Source organism: Mauremys reevesii, linkage group 1 (genome assembly GCF_016161935.1).
Source record: "Mauremys reevesii isolate NIE-2019 linkage group 1, ASM1616193v1, whole genome shotgun sequence".
NCBI classification, from domain to species: domain Eukaryota; kingdom Metazoa; phylum Chordata; order Testudines; family Geoemydidae; genus Mauremys; species Mauremys reevesii.
The window spans coordinates 330,351,273-330,368,687 of record NC_052623.1 but is presented as its reverse complement, the minus strand read 5'-3'; positions in this window follow the sequence as shown (position 1 = coordinate 330,368,687).

Sequence of the window (17,415 nt, the reverse complement as noted above, 5' to 3'; positions counted from 1 at the left end):
TGGTTTAGGAATGGTGAACAATGCTATTTCATCTGTCCTGAATATTCTGACACTTCCCTCTTAAAGATATTTCGATAGCATTTCTAGTTAAAAGCAACCACATGCTGTGACTTACGTAAATATGCATTTGCCAGATTCCTGATTATTATAGTGCTGACAGCCTTTAACTCCCTCTAAGGCATAGCCCTCCAGCGTGGAGAACCATCTATACTAAATATACATTGTGTGCATGTGTGTGTACTTCACATGGTACTTCCCACCAAGAGTATCCAAGTGCCTCACAAACATTAATGACTTTTTCCTGAAATACCCCTATCACTCCTATTTTACCGATGGGTAACTGAGGGTTGGTCTTCACTACATGGAGATCGATGTTGCTGCAGCAAGTGTCAATTTAGTGGGTCTACTGAAGACCCGCTAAATCGACCGCAGAGCACTCTCCAGTCAACCCAGTACTCCGGCTCCCTGAGAAGATTCAGGGAAGTCAATGGGAGAGTGTCTCCCATCGATGCAGTGCAGTGAAGACACATAGCTGGAGTTATTCATGTAGCTGGAGTAGCGTAACTTAGGTTGACTTACCCTGGTAGTGAAGACAAGCCCTGAGACATAGAAATGAAGTGATTTTTCTCAAGGCCACACAGGAAGTCTGTACTAGAGCTAGAAAGTGAGCCCAAAGTCTTCTGAGGCTCATTCCAGTATCTTAACCACAAGATGATAGACATGGTCTGAGTGTGTTATAGATCTATTTTAAGACAAGGTTGCTACTATGTGTGTATACCAAGGAACAGAGAGGTTTTTTAATAAAAAAGAAATTTTCCATTTTTTTCTTAAATCTCCCTTATCCTCAGCTTTTTCCGCCACCCCCCACCCTAACATTCAAAGTTTTTACATTTGAAATATAAAATCTTGAATTTTTGAAAATTTCAACTAATCCTATGGGTTGAAAAAAGAATTTGTTGTTGACTTTTTTCTGATCTTTTTCAATTATGAAATCTCAAATACTGAAAAAACTTATACCAGCTTTACCATGAAACATTACAATTTTACAAATAACCTTATATATTTAAGGAATGGTAGATAAATGTGCCTCTTCCCTTTTCATCTCTGTGGTAATAGGCATTGTACTAGCTTAATTTATTCAGAGCCCTGCAAGCTCTCTTTATTCTGTGAAGGTGAATCTGTGGTTTGTGTCTAGAAGGTGGCTTCTCTGACTTACACCAGGAAGGTTTAAGAGAGTTCTTAGGGGGAAGGAACAATCATTTGTTCTGCGTTTGTACAGTGCCTAGCACAATGGAGTTTTGGTCCATGGTTAGGGCTCCTACATGCTATGGCAATACAAATAATACAAAATAGTAAATTCATAGTCCAAAAAGAAGGATGAATGGGTAGACTGGATGGTCTGCCTCAGAGTGGAATGATGGCTGCAGAAGAGTGTTATTTCTTGAGTGCATATGAAGAATAAGTTGTGGTCTTCTGATCATACTGAGTGGGTAAGAGAAGATAAAGTCTTTAATCTGTACATGAACGGGTTGAGGCAAGATGTTAATGTTACCAGCTAACACAAGGTGAGTAACCACAAAGCTAAAGGGCAAACAGGATGTCCTGAATAATTATAGGTGTGTTAGCCTGACTTTGATCCCAGGCAAAATAATGGAACAACTGACATGAGATTTGATTCATAAAGACTTAATGGAGGGTAAATATAATTAATGCCAATAACATGGGTTTATGGAAAATAGATTAGATGGGCTCTTCAGACTCCTGAATTCTTCCATAATGCAGATATTGCAGCTCTCATTTTTTAAAAAAGGCCTAGTGATACACTCCTCTCTGGAGTACATCATAACATAAGGTTAAAGAAGTCTAAGTTTCCAGTTGAATGGTTATTTTTCCCAGTAATGTAAAAGAGTATTTTGACAGGGAAACTTTCCAATATTCTTGTTAGCTGCCCTCAGTACAATTTTATTTTATTGCCAGGTGCTGGTCCCTCTTTGATTTCATTTTAAATGAGAACATGTCCAGAATATTTTATGATTGAGTTGTTTTGGCAATTAAGTCAGCCACCCTAAATGTTTCACTAATTTTGTTTACCAAGGCATGTACTGCAACTTCAGCTTTCTAGCTTAATATCTTCAAGCACCATCATTGTCCTGATCTGCTCAATTACCTCTTCTAAGTATTTTCTCTTTGTCTTCAAATGCTGTGCAGCCCACACATTTTTCTGCACGTCAGATATAGAAGATTAAAATGTTTATTTTCCCCCATTTTAAGATAATTAAATCTGTGGGGAATGCTGGAAGCTCTTATCTGAGATGTAGTAGTGCAGGATCAATGGAGGAAAAAAAACATCCAAGCACAACACTGAGAGAACTAAGAGAAAGTTGCACTGAGAAGCATTCAAATAATTGGTTCCCAGTGGCAACAAAAATACAAAAGAAAACCCTCTTGCTGGAAATTTAGAGGTAAAAGCTTTGAGTGGTTTTGTGTCTTCATTTAATCTTCACATAGGTCCGTTTGCACTGAATTATATAGCTGTATTCACCACACAGGTATATCTTTTGCCAAGTGCTGAACTGTAAATAAGTTGATGGTGTAATTGAATGGGCTTCTGTAAGGTGGTAACATAAAGAGAGAGAGAGAAAAAAACATACACTAACAAGCAATACTCAGAGTCTGACCCACCTACATGCTTATAAACATTCTCCATAAATTCTTGGCTTGGGTTCCACCAATTTGAAACTTAAAGCTATGTTTTCCATTCATCAAATAAAATGGTCTGGTGGAAACTACTTCAGATAAATACATCACTTGAAATGCTGATGAGGTGCATTTCTGGCATTCTGAGAGCATTTCAATCAGCAACGAAAACATACCCTGCTCGAGTATATTATAGCAACAGATACAGAGCTCCTGTATCATATGTCATAACAAGAAAACAACTAACATTTTGGATTACATTTGAGGCTTAAATAATAGTGTTAGAGGCAAGGAGATAAACAAAAATATATTTGATATAAAGTTAAGGGTTTGTTTAGTTTCAAGAGTCTTTTGTTCAGACACTAGGCCCAGTAGGTTTGATGTGGATTATGAATATGAACTCATGACTTAATTAAATGGGCTGTTTGAGAGCTTATGATTAAGGCTATGTTTTAGTCACGGGTATTTTTAGTAAAAGTCATGGACAGGTCACAGGCAGTAAACAAAAATTCATGGCCTGTGACCTGTCAATGACTTGTACTATATATCCCTGACTAAATCTTGGGGGAGGGAGTGGCTTGGGGGAACCATGGATGCTCATGGGGGAAGCAGCCCGAGACCCCCACTGGTGTTGAAGGGGGGTTAGTGGGGCTGGCAGGCTCCCTACCTGGCTTCACATGCTGCCTCTGCCCTGAGTGCCAGCTCCGCACCTCCCATTGGCCAGGAACCACAGCCAAGGGGAGCTGGGGGTGGGGGGCGGTGCCTGCGGGTGGAGGCAGCATGCAGAGCCATTTTCTAGGAGCTGAGGGAGGGGGATGTCGCCGCTTCCAGGAGCCCCCCAAGTTAAGCGCCACCCAGAGCTACCTGCCACACCAAAACTCCTGCTGCTGCTGCTGGGGAAGGAGGGCACGGTGGCCCAAGACTGCCCCAGCAGCAGGCAGCCCTGGCCAGCTGCACCAGCCGCTGCAGAAGTCACAGAGATCCTGGAAAATCACGGCATCTGTGACTACTGTGACCTCTGTGACAAACTTGCAGCCTTACTTATGATGCTACCTATCTTGCATTTCTGCATGTTCCTTTCCAACCTTCCACCTCATTCCACAATCCACCTGAGCTAAAGCCCAAATCAAACTTTTGCAAACGCAGATAATTGATGGGCTCATACACATACAAACTTCATCTAAACTTTTCCTTTCTATATTAGACAGCCTTTCCTTTCTATATTAGACCAGATGCTCATGCATTCCCCCTTCCCTCCCAACACACACCACTCTAACATACCTGTAGTTAGAAATATATTAGGTTGTGGTCCTGGGATAGACACTATCTCTAATGCTATTCCTGTTCCAGGCAATATTCAAGCACTGGGGTTGTGACGTTGCACCCCATAATGCTTTATGGAAGTATGCTTATGAATGTATATATGACATAACTGGAATATGTTTTATGCTACATATGCCATGTAATATCTCTGTAAAGGTTATGATCTACTGAATATATTCATCCTATTTGTATGCATGTATCATTTTTGTAGTCAAAGTTATGAATATTGACCGTGTATTGGTTTGATTTTAAGGAGCCTTAGTAAGGCATTTGGTCAGCTTCTTAAGAAAGGAATTTGCAAGTTAAGTGCCCAATCAAGAAACACTTAACGGACAATGGGACCTTGGAAGACTTGAATCCACATAAGAAGTCTACCAGGGGACTTTCAAGGTAGCATGTGAGCAACGGCTGCCACCTGTAAAGTTCTGAGTCATGTATGGAGATGTGACTTGCCCATGTGACTCCAAAACTCCAACTTGCAACTGGATTCTGCATAGGAGAGAGGAAGGGGTCTCCACCCACACAAGAAAGTCTATTTAAGCCCCTGGGAGACCCCTCCATTTTGTCTTCAGCTGGCTCAAGAGAGAGCCTCTCCACTCCAAAGGCTACCTGAACTGGAAACTGGAACAAAGGACAGTAACCACAGGGGTGTGCGTGACTGATGAACCCAGACTACAAGGAGGCTAGTCTGTAAAAGGAGCTTACTGGAACATCTCTGAGGGTGAGACTGCATCTGTAATCACTTTCTTACTGTATTTGGTTTAGACTTGTGTGGGTTTTTTTTTTATTTTTCTTGGTAATTCACTTTGTTCCATCTGTTATTACTTGGAACCACTTAAATCCTACTTTTTGTATTTAATAAAATAACTTTTTACTTATTAATTAACCCAGAGTAAGTATTAATATCGGGAGGCATGGGTCAGACCTGGGTCTGTGTTTGCAGCAGGCTAGCATTTCTGGCTCAAACCAGGCAGGGCACTGAAACCAAGGGGTTTTCTGTGATCCAACCCGTCACAGGAGTCCCTTTGGAAAGTTCCTGGAAGCAGCAGTCACTGGAGCCCTAGATCTGCGTAAGCTACCTTTAAGCTCAGGGAAAGGCAAAACATTTCTACCCTTGTGGCAACAACTGAAACAACTCCCAAGATAACCTTTTCATTTCCTTTTAAGTCTTCTCAGGGTATGTCTACACTACCCGCCGGATTGGCAGGTAGCGATCGATCAATCTGGGATTGATTTATCACGTGTAGTGTAGACGCAATAAATCGATCCCCGATCGCTCTCCCGTTGACTGCTGAACTCCAGCAGTGTGAGATGTGGAAGCAAAGTCGACGGGGGAGCCGTGGCCATCAATCCAGCGCCGCAAGGATGTGAAGTAAGTAATTTGAATTCGATACGTCGACTTCAGCTATGCTATTCTCATTGCTGAAGTTGTGAATCTTAGATCAATACCCCCACCCCCAGTGTAGACCAGGCCTCACAAGTGCTCCCAGCTTTTTTAGCCTCACACCAGTAAACACTGAATCCTGGCTAGCCTAATCCAAGAAATTTAGAGCTGGGAGAAGCTTTCCAGGTTTTTATTTCCATAAGACAAGTAGATCCTGTTGAGCCTGGAGGAGAGACTTTGATTCTCTTCTCTAGCCCTTTCTATTCTCTTTGAGTCCAGCAAGAGTCAACCTTGTGGGGCTCAGTATAATGACTCCTGGACCTAGGAACCATTGCCCATGTCTATCTGGCATTACGGAATATTCAGAACTGCTCCAGGTGTAAAATTCTGGCCCTGTTGAAGTCAATGGGAGGTTTGCGATTGGCTTCAGTGGGGTCAGGATTTCTCCCTAGGTTTCTTGCCTAAAGAAGTTTCTCCATATCGGTTCTGTCAGGCCACAACTCTTCTTATAAGATGTCCTAAACTTATTAATTCTCACGAGTTCACAAGTGTTAGGGGGCTTATTCCTTCGCCCTCTCACTTCCCTGGTCCTTCTCGCATGAACAGAGAGCAAAAATACCCAAAGTTTGAAAGTGCAAACAATTCAATGTTTACTGCGGTGAACTTCCAGTGAGCATGATTCCAGTTTCCTTCCTCAGTGTCCCCCTTCCCAGCTCTGACACCACAGAGCTTTGCCTGTGTCTCTGTTCCCATTCCCCCACCCTTAGCGAAACATGATTCCAGTTCCCCCACCCCCATTTCCTGTTCTCATTTTCCCCCTTACTTCCTGATTGACTGCAGACTATATAGTAAAACTTGAGTTCTGCTTAGCTATACCTTAACCAATCATTTTACTGACATTTAACTAACCAATCCTAACACATTGTAACATAATTATTTAACCAATTATATCCCACTACCTTAATTGGTTTACACCCAACAAAATTAATTATACAGCAGACAGAAACAATCTCAAAACCAGGCAGAGATTATACAGACAAACAATAGGGAAGTGGAGACTACAGTGATAGAACAATACAGGAATGAGGATTTCACATCCCAGCTATTGATAAGTGAGTTCTTGCCAGACACGATGCTATCAAACTAAGTTTCCTTTTACATCTTCTAGGCTCTTCCCTTTCTCTGGAGGTGATAGATGGGATCACCTTTCTAACAGCCCCAGATTGCCTTATTTCAATGTGACTAATTTGGAATGTGAGGATGTGACCATTCACTTCCCAGCTCATGGCTGTCTCTGCTGCTTAGCCAAAGGCTTAGCCTAAGAACAGGGCCTCAGAAAGAAAAATAAATAAATTTAAGGGAAGACAGGAGAATATTTGATATATGACTGTCAAGAAAAATCTCTTTGAACTTTGCCTGCCTGGTGCAAAGGTTGAGGATCTCTTGAGACATCTAGATAGACTTATGTGTAGCGCTGAGGAGGAGCCAGAGGAAGTGGTACATGTAGGTACCACTGACATAGGGAAGGATAAGAAAGAGGTCCTGGAGGCCAAATTTAGGTTGCTAAGTAAGAGATTGAAGTCCAGGCCCTCCATGGTAGCATTCTCTGAAATGCTTCCAGTTCCACGTGCAGGACCAGTTAGACAGGCAGAACTGCAGGGTCTCAATGCGTGGATGAGACGATGGTGTAGGGAGGAGGGGTTTAGATTTATTAGGAACTGGGGAAACTTTTGGGAAAGGAGGACCCTATACAGGAAGGATGGTCTCCAACTAAACCAAAATAGAACCAGATTGCTGGCATTTAAAATTGAAAAGGTGGTAGAGCAGTTTTTACACTAAGGGCTGGGGAAAGCCGACAGGTGCGGGGGAGCTATAAAACTGAGTGACTGGGCAACAAAATGGCAGATGAAATTCAATATTGATAAATGCAAAGTAATGCACATTGGAAAACATAATCCCAACTATACATATAAAATGATGGGATCTAAATTAAGTGTTACCACTCAAGAAAGAGATCTCGGAAAATATCATATTGCGTCTATATAAATTCACGGTACACCCACATCTTGAATACTGCATGCGGATGTAGTTGTCCCATCTCAAAAAAGATATATTGGAATTGGAAAAGGTTCAGAAAAAGACAACAAAACTTATTAGGAGTATGGAATGGCTTCTATATGGGGAGCGATTAAATAAGACTGGGACTTTTCAGCTTGGAAAAGAGATGACTAAGGGGGGATATGATAGAGGTCTATAAAATCATGACTGGTGTGGAGAAAGTAAATAAGGAAGTGTTATTTATTCCTTCTCATAACACAAGAACTAGGGGTCACCCAATGAAATTAATAGGCAGCAGGTTTAAAACAAACAAATGGAAGTATTTTTCACACAATGTACAGTCAACCTGTGGAACTCCCTGTTCTACACCCACCAGCAGCCAAGCTCCCCCGACCATCTCCCCTTCTGAGCACGCCATGTCCCCGCTCCTCAGCCTACCTCCTAGCACTTCCTGCCTGGCTACCGCCAAACAGCATAGCAAGCTCTTGGACGGAGGGGGAGAAGCAGAAACATGGCATACTCAGGGGAAGAGGTGGGGCTGGGGTGGGGATTTGGGGAAGCAGTCAGAATGGGGCAGGGAGGGGGCGGAGTTGGGGCGGGGACTTTGGGGAAGGGGTTGGAATGGGGGCCAGGCAGATGCAGGGCCACATGGAAGGACTGGAGTCGGGGTGGGACCGGGGCAGAGTCAGGGGGTTGAGCACCCACCGGCAGGAGCAGATGTCAGCGCCTATGACCAGAGGAGCTACCAAACTGGAGTTTTGAGAGGAAGTTTAGAGAGGGAGTGTGAGAGTCAGATACCTAACATTTTCTAAACTTAGGCCAATAAACTCCCTGTCCCCAAAAGCAAACAACAACAAAACTGCAGGTGTAAAAAGAATGCAGGCAGAAGTCCAGCAGCTATCCAGTTTATTGAACTGAAGACAGTATGTATGATTACCTGCCTTGTGAGCAAGTGGCATATGTGTGCATTCAGTGCAAGGAGCTCCTGGCCTTTGGAGACTGTGTATGGGCTCTTGAGACCTGAGTGGCTGAACTGGAGGAGCTAAGGGAGACAGAGAGGAATGTAGATGAGACTTTCTGGGACACAAAGTGATCCTATCCCTAGTCTGAGGGCCTCTGTGCTGTTGAGGAGGATGAAAGTCTCGGGGAAGGAGACCATCATACTGGAGCGGAGGGAAATGATCCCACAGTTGGGACCCTCCTTCCAGATGATCTCAGTGTGAGAGGTTTCCATGATGATACCTTTCCAGAGGAGGAAATTCCAGTTATTAGGAAGAGACGGGTAATAGTAATGAGGGATTCAATCATTAGATATATAGATAGTTGGGTTTGAGATGACCGGGAGAACTGCATGGTGAATTGCCTGCTAGGTGCGAAGGTTGCAGATCTCTACAAACATCTAGACAGACTTATGTGCAGTGCTCGAGAGGAGCTGGTGGTCTTGGTACACATAAGTACCAATGACATAGGAAAAGGTAGGAGAGAGGTCCGGGAGGCCACATTTAGGCTGCTAGGAAAGAGATTAAAGTCTAGGTCCTGCATGGTAGCATTCTCTGAAATGGCTCCAGTTCCACATGGAGTCAGACAGACAGGCAGAACTGCAGGGTCTCAACACATGGATGAAATGGTGGTGTAGGGAGGAGGATTTGATGTTTATTAGGAACTGGGGAACCTTTTGGGAAAGGAGGTGCCTAAAAAGGAAGGATGGGCTCCACCTCAACCAAAACGGAACCAGACTGCTGGAATGTCAAATTGAAAAGGTCATTGAGGAGTTTTTAAACTGAAGCCTGGGGAAAAGCCAACAGATGCAGAGGAGCACACGGTTTGGACAGAGACATCCCATAGGGAAGGATCTATTAATGGGAATTCTCTATATCCTCATAAAAAGGAGAGGGTAGAAGCTGATAAAGCACAGGTAGGAACTGACAAGAAAGAGTCAAATGAAAAGTCCCATTCAATTACATCACATGAAGGCAGACAACTAAAAAGTGACAAATTTTATAAGTGCTTATGTACAAATGCTAGAAGTCTATGTACTAAGATGGGTGAACTTGAGTGCCTGGTATTAAATGAGAATATTGATACAATAAGCATCACAGAAACATGGTGAATGATGACAATAATGGGACACTGTAATGCCAAGGTACAAAATACATAAGAATGACAGAAAAGGTTGTGCTGGTGGGGGACTGGCATTATATGTGAAGAAAAGGCATAGAGTCAAATTTAATAAAAAAAATCTTAAAATGAATCAAACAGTATCATAGGATTGCTATGGATAGAAATACTATTATTATTCAAGCATGGAATAACAGTAGGAATATACTATCAACCTCCTGGTGATGATGATGATTGTGAGACGCTTAGGAGATTAGAGAGGGTATATAAATAGAAAACTCAATAATAAAGGTTGTGCCTATATTGACTGGATGCATGTCACTTCAGGAGAGCCTAAAGTTTCTAAACACCATTAATGACTGCTTCTTAGAGCAGCTAAGTCCTGGAACCCACAAGGGAAGATGCAATTCTTGATTTAGTACTAAGTGGTGCACAGGATCTGGCCTAAGAGGTGACTAACTGAACAGCTCAGTAATAGTGACCATACTATAATTTAAATTTAACATATGGAGGAGCCGACCTCCATAGCATTTAACTTCAGAAAGGGGAACTACACAAAAATGAGGAAGCTAGTTAAACAGAAATTAAAAGGAACAGTCACAAGAGTGAAATGCCTGCAAGCTGCATGGAAAATTTTTAAAACCACTATAATAGAGGCTCAAATGAAGAGGCTCTTCACTTCAGAGGATGTGAGGGAGATTCTCATACCTAAGCCATTCTTTTTAGGTGATAAATCTGAGGAACTGTCCCAGATTGAGGTAGCAATAGAGGAGGTTTTGGAACAAATTGATAATTAAACAGTAGTAAGTCACCAGGACCAGGTGATATTCAGCCAAGGATTCTGAAAGAACTCAAACATGAAATTGCAGAACTATTAACTGTGATATGTAACCTATCACTTAAATCAGCTTCTGTACCAGACTACTGGAGGATAGCTAACGTGATGTCAATTTTTAAAAAAGGTTCCACAGGCGATCCTGGCAGTTACAGGCAAGTAAGCCTAACTTCAGTACCAGGCAAATTCGTTGAAAATATAGTAAAGAACAGAATTATCAGACACATAGATGAACATGATTTGTTGGAGAAGAGTCAACACGGCTTTTGTAAGGGAAAATCATGCCTTACCAATCTACTAGAATTCTTTGAGGGTGTCAACAAACGTGGATAAAGGTGATCCATTGGATATAGTGTACTTTGATTAAGAGCCTTAGATGAGGGATCTGACAGTCTAACTAAGCAATCATGGGATAAAAGGGAAGGTCCTCTCATGGACTGGTTACTGGTTAAAAGATAGGAAACAAAGGGCAGGAACGAATAGTCAGTTTTCAGAATGGAGACAGGTAAATAGTGGTGTACCACGGGATCTGTACTGGGGCAAGTATTGTTCAACATATTTATAAGTGAGAGGCTAAACAATGAGATGGCAAAATTTGCAGCTGATACAAAATTACTCAAGATAATTAAGTCCAAACCAGACTGCAAAGAGTTTACTATGCGATCTCATAAAATTAGGTGACTGGGCAATAAAATGACAGATGAAATTCAATATTGATAAGTGCAAAGTAATGCACACTGGAAAACATAATCCCAGCTATATATACAAAATAGGCCTGTCAAGGGATTTAAAAAATTAATCGCAGTTAATTGTGCTATTAAAAATGTTAATCATGATTAATCACACTGTTAAACAATAATAGAATACCATTTATTTAAATATTTGTGGATGTTTTCTACATTTTCACATATATTGATTTCAATTACAACACAGAATACGAAGTGTACAGTGCTCACTTTATATTTATTTTTTATTATAAGTATGTGCACTGTAAAAAAATAAAAAATAGTATTTTTCAATTCACCTAATACCAGTACTGTAGTGCAATCTCTTTATCATGAAAGTTGACTTTACAAATGTAGAATTATGTACAAAAAAACTGCATTCAAAAATAAAACAATGTACAATTTTATAGCCTGCAAGTCCACTCAGTCCTATTTCTTGTTCAGCCAATCGCTCAGACAAACAAGTTTGTTTATATTTGCAGAAGCTAAAGCTGCCTGCTTCTTGTTTACAATGTCACCTGAAAATGAGAACAGGTGTTCTCGTTGCACTGTTGTAGCTGGTGTCGCAAGATATTTACATGCCAAATGTGCTAAAGATTCATATGTACCTTCATGCTTCAACCACCATTCCAGAGGACAGGTGTCCATGCTGATGTCTGGTGTCTGCTCGATAACAATCCAAAGCAGTGAGGACCAACGCATGTTCATTTTCATTATTTGAGTCAGATGCCACCAGCAGACGGTTGATTTTCTTTCTTTTTTTGTTTTTGGTGGTTTGGGTTCTGTAGTTTCTGCAGAATGTTGCTCTTTTAAGACTTCTGAAAGCATGCTCCACACCTCACCCCTCTCAGATTTTGGAAGGCACTTCAGATTCTTAAACCTTGTGTCAAGTGCTGTAGCTATCTTTAGAAATCTCGCTTTGGTACCTGATTTGCGTTTTGTGAAATCTGCCGTGAAAGTGTTCTTTAAATGAATAACATGTGCTGGGTCATCATCCAAGACTGCTATAATATGAAATATATGGCAGAATGAGGGTAAAACAGAGCAAAGGACATACAATTCTCCCCCAAGGAGTTAAGTCTCAAATTTAATTAAAGCATTATTTTTTAAACGAGCGTCATCAGCATAGAAGCATGTCCTCTGGAAAGGTGGTTGAAGCATAAAGGGAACACAAATGTTTAGCATATCTGGCATTTAAACACCTTGCAATGCTGCCCACAAAAGTGCCATGCAAATGCCTGTTCTCAGTTTCTGGTGACATTGTAAATAAGAAGCAGGCAGCATTACGTCCTGTAAATGTAAACAAACTTGTTTGTCTTAGTGATTGGCTGAACAAGAAGTAGGACTGAGTGGACTTGTAGGCGCTAAAGTTTTACATTGTTTTGTTTTTGAGTGCAGTTATGTAACAAAAAAATCTACATTTGTAAGTTGCATTTTCACGACAAAGAGATTGCACTACAGAACTTGTATGAAGTGAACTGAAAAATACTATTTCTTTTGTTTATCATTTTTACAGTGCAAATATTTGTAATCAAAAGTAATGTACACTGTGGATTTCAATTACAACACAGAATGCAATATATATGAAAATGTAGAAAAACATCCAAAATATTTAATAAATTTCAATTGGTATTCTATTGTTTAACAGTGCGATTAAAACTGTGATTAATCGCGATTCATTTTTTTAATTGTGATTCATTTTTTGAGTTAATCTTGTGAGTTAACTGCCATTAATTGAGAGCCCTAATACAAAATGATGAAGTCTAAAGTAGCTGTTGCCTCTCAGAAAGAAATTGTGGAGTCATTGTGGATAGTTCTCTGAAAACATCCATTCCTTGTGAAGCAGCAGTCAAGAAAGCTAACAGCATGTTAGGAACCATTAGGAAAGGGAAAGATAATAAAACAGAAAATATCATAGTGCCATTATATAAATCCATGGTATGCCCACACCTTGAATACTGTGGAATACTGTGGAAAAGGTACAGAGAAGGGCAACAAAAATGATTAAGGGGATGGAATACCTTCTATATGAGGCGAGAATAAAAAGACTGTGACTTTTCAGACTGGTAAAGAGGCAACTAAGGGGAATAATGATAGACATATATAAAATCATGAATGGTATGTAGAAAGGGAATAAGGAAGTGTTATTTACCCCTTTATAACACAAAAACCACACAAGAGGATAATAGGCAGCAGGTTTAAAACAAACAAAAGCAAATATGTCTTCACAGAACGCACAGTCAACCTGTACAACTTGTTGCCAGGGAATGTTGTGAACTGAATTCAAAAAAGAACTAGATAAGTTCATGGAGGATAGGTCCATCAATGGCTATTAGCCAAGATAGTCACAGACGCAACTCCATGATCTGGGTGTCCCTAAGTTTCTGACTGCCAGATGCTGGGACTAGATGACAGGAGATGGATCACTTGATGATTGCCCTGTTCTGTCCTTTCCCTTTGAAGCATCTGGCATTGGCATCTGTTGAAGGACAAGTGTGATACTGCACCCCATATTCTTCATAGAGATATGATGATGATCTGATTATGGCATAATTATGATGTATTTTATGCAAGATAGGTCATGTGAGATATCATTGAAAAGCTTATGATTTACTGAATATGATTACCCTATTTGTATGTATGTATCACTTTTGTATCTGGAGTTAGGAATATTGACTATGTATCTGTGTTACAAATGTGTTTACATCTGGGGAACGCCCACTAGGCAAAAAGCTCTCAATCTAGATGTTTGGCTGGGAAGGGTCCATTCAGGTTAATGAGCCATTAGAAAAAACAATAGGCCTTAGAAGAAGTTTATCTCCCACCAAGGTAAGGGTGGGGGATGCCTTCCTGAGGATGCTACAAACAGCCTCCGAGTTATGGCTGCTGTGACACTAAAGGGACATGTGACCAGATCACCTGGTGCTGGACTCCATCTTGGGATACCACTGTTTTTCCGCTCACTGGCATGGGAACCAAGCTTTGAAATAAAGGGTTCCTGCCATATACAAAAAGCTATTTAAGGCAAAGGAGTGACATCATCATGGTTCTTCACTGACTCCCTATCCAAAGAGACTCCTGGAAACACCTGAGGAACAAAGACTGAACTGGGGGAAGTGCTGGACCCAGGCTAAAGGGATGTTTAGCCTGTGAATGAAACACCTGGGGATTCCTAGCTGTAAGTTAGTGTGGCTTGCTCCTTAAGAAGCTGCAGCCTGCTTGAATCATCATTTAGGGTGAGAATTTGCTATTCATATCCAATTGATGTAGTATGTTTTGTTTATTTGCTAGGTAATCTGCTTTAATCTGATTGCCATCCCTTATAATCAATTAAAATCTATCTTTTATAGCTAATAAACTTGTTTCTGCTTTGTCTAAAACCAGTGTGTGTGGAAATCATAACTGGGGGAAGAAAGCTGTTGCATATTTCCTCTCCACATTGAGGGAGGGGGCAATTTCATGTGCTTATGCTGTACAGATCCCTGACCAGCGCAAAATGGTAGAATTTTGGGTTTACACACCAGAGGGGGGTGCATGCCTGCATAGCTGTGAAGTTCCTTAGCTGACACCTCCCCATGCAGAGCTGGGTGTGTCCCTACCTGTATGTGTGCTGGTAAAAGTGCAGGTTGGAGCCTGGGAGAGGGCACAGCAGGATGATCACAGCAGTATACTGTAAAGGGAGCCCAGGCTGGTGATTCGGGGGAGGGGGGTCCAGTTCCAGGTGGCACCCTGGGGGGGAACTCATCACAAGAAGATACTGGGCTAGATGGAACATAGGAATGGCCATACTGGGTCAGACCAATGTTCATGGTTCCCAGGTATTAACAGTAATCTGTCAATGACCAGTTACATTCCATTAAAGAACAGGCACCATACATCGAAGTCACCAAACCCCAGACACCTGATGAGCACTCACATATTTCCCTTCCCCACCAAGGTCAGGAGAAGAAAGGGAATTTATAGGGCCATTTTATTAGGATTTGGTGAGGCCTCTACATGTCACTCAGACAAGAGGCTAGGATCTCCCCTTTTTCTTCTCCACCCTGGGTAGTACAGTGCAGCCAGCATGAGTACAGAACGTCCCTAGAAGAGAACGAAAAGACAGAAGACTTGCCCGTGGAATACCTCTTCTCCCAGACAGGCACTGTTGTTGCATCATGTTCTGAAAGGATCAAAAGCTCCTCAGCCAGGTACTAACTACTCTGGCTGCTCCTAACTTCCATGTTTTCTCCAATTTTTTATTAAAAATTGTCAGCTCTGCAAGGATATTTTAAATGAAATGACATATTGAGAAACCGAAGGCATTTTATTTAGAAGTACAGTGGTTCAACACACTGTCTTGCTGTCTAGTTGTTTCATCTGAAAGGGCTACAACAGGGGTAGGCAACCTATGGCACATGTGCCGAAGGCGGCACGCAAGCTGATTTTCAGTGGCACTCACACTGCTTGGGTCCTGGCCACCAGTCCGGGGGGGCTCTGCATTTTAATTTAATTTTAAATGAAGCTTCTTAAACATTTTAAAAACCTTATTTACTTTACATACAACAATAGTTTAGTTATATATTATAGACTTATAGAAAGAGACCTTCTAAAAACGTTAAAATGTATTACTGGCACGCAAAACCTTAAATTAGAGTGAATAAATGAAGACTTGGCACAGCACTTCTGAAAGGTTGCCGACCCCTGGGCTACAATGTCTCCCCAGTAAAATTGCCCCACTTGGACATTACTATATACCAGTTAGGATGATGTTAGGCTTCCACAGCTAAGATGGGGAACTATCTTCCTGTGTCACCATTTAACTACAAAGTCTAGCAAAATAATGGGGCGAAGAAACAAGCAGCCACATATGACTATTAAAGTTCTGAAACAGTCTAGTGAATATAGATTCCCACTGAATAATAAAGTCACCTTTCTCAGAAATTGTGTGCCTAAGAGTGAGTGCCTTCTTGAGTGTCCCTTTAAACAGACTATGATATTGAAATCAGGTACTATCTGTCTCACAATCCTCCTGCCAAAATCTGTGGTTTTATAAATCACATCTTATTTCTCAATTTTTACCTTTGTGAAAAAAAACAGGAAACTATGCAGGGAAAATATTGAAACTGACTGTACACACAATGCTGTTAAATACAAAGATCTATTCTTTTTTCTGATCACTGTTACAGCAATCTTAATCTATTGTTACAAATACTTAAAAAGAATGTTCAGAAAAGGGTGATTTTATGTTGACAGAGGACACACACTTCATACCTGCCTGAACAACAGCGAATACAAACATCAGTAATAATGTCTAGCTTCCGAATGAGAAGTACACATGTTGCTTTGCTCAGTAAAGGAAATTTTACAAGGAAGAAACAGCTAGTGACAGAAGCTATTTTTTCTCCCATTAGTGTATTCTGCTCCCCCCACCAGCAAGTTATGTAGAAACCTTGTGCCATATCTGAATGTGTTGATGCTTTGTAAGATGTTAGGAGTCACAAAGCCCTACACACTCCAGTGCAGAAGAAAAAAACATTGGTTTCAGGCACTTAGTAATTTGGAACCACAGGCTGCACTGAAACAAACTAAAAGCAAAAAGTGTGGCTTTCAGCCTGTGTTGCAATGTCTGCAACTGAGGCTCAACATTCAGATGTGAATCAAAATCATGTTGCTCTACGTGTAACGGAGAGAGATGACGCTGAGTGGCCTGAAGGAGTCTACTATGAAGGAAAATGCAATGGTGGCATAGAAGAGGTGAGCCTTTCCATGATCCTTGGGCATAAGCAGCGACAGCAAATCCAGGAGCAGTGCACCAGCTTTGCGCCAATGTTTTCAGCCACCCCAGGATAGACAGAAGGGGTGTTCCACTCCATTGACACAGGTGATGCTCGCCTAATTAGAGCCCAACCCTACCGGATGGCTCCTCAAGCCAAAACCGCAATAGAAAGGGAGATCAATGACATTTTACAGATGGGTATAATCCGCCCCTCTGAGGGTGCATGGGCCTCTCCAGTAATTCTGATTCCCAAACCAGATGGGGAAATCCACTTTTGCATGGACTACCGCAAGCTACATGCTGTAACTCACCCAGAGAACTATCCAAGGCCACCCACAGATAAGCTATTGGAAAAACTGGGACATGCCCAATTCATCTCCTCCTTAAACTTAACTAAGGGGTACTGGCGAGTGCCGCTAGATGACCCAGCCAAGCAAAGGTCAGCTTTCATCACCCATGTAGGGCTGTGTGAATTTAATGTGCTCCCTTTTGACCTGCGAAATGCATCCGCCACCTT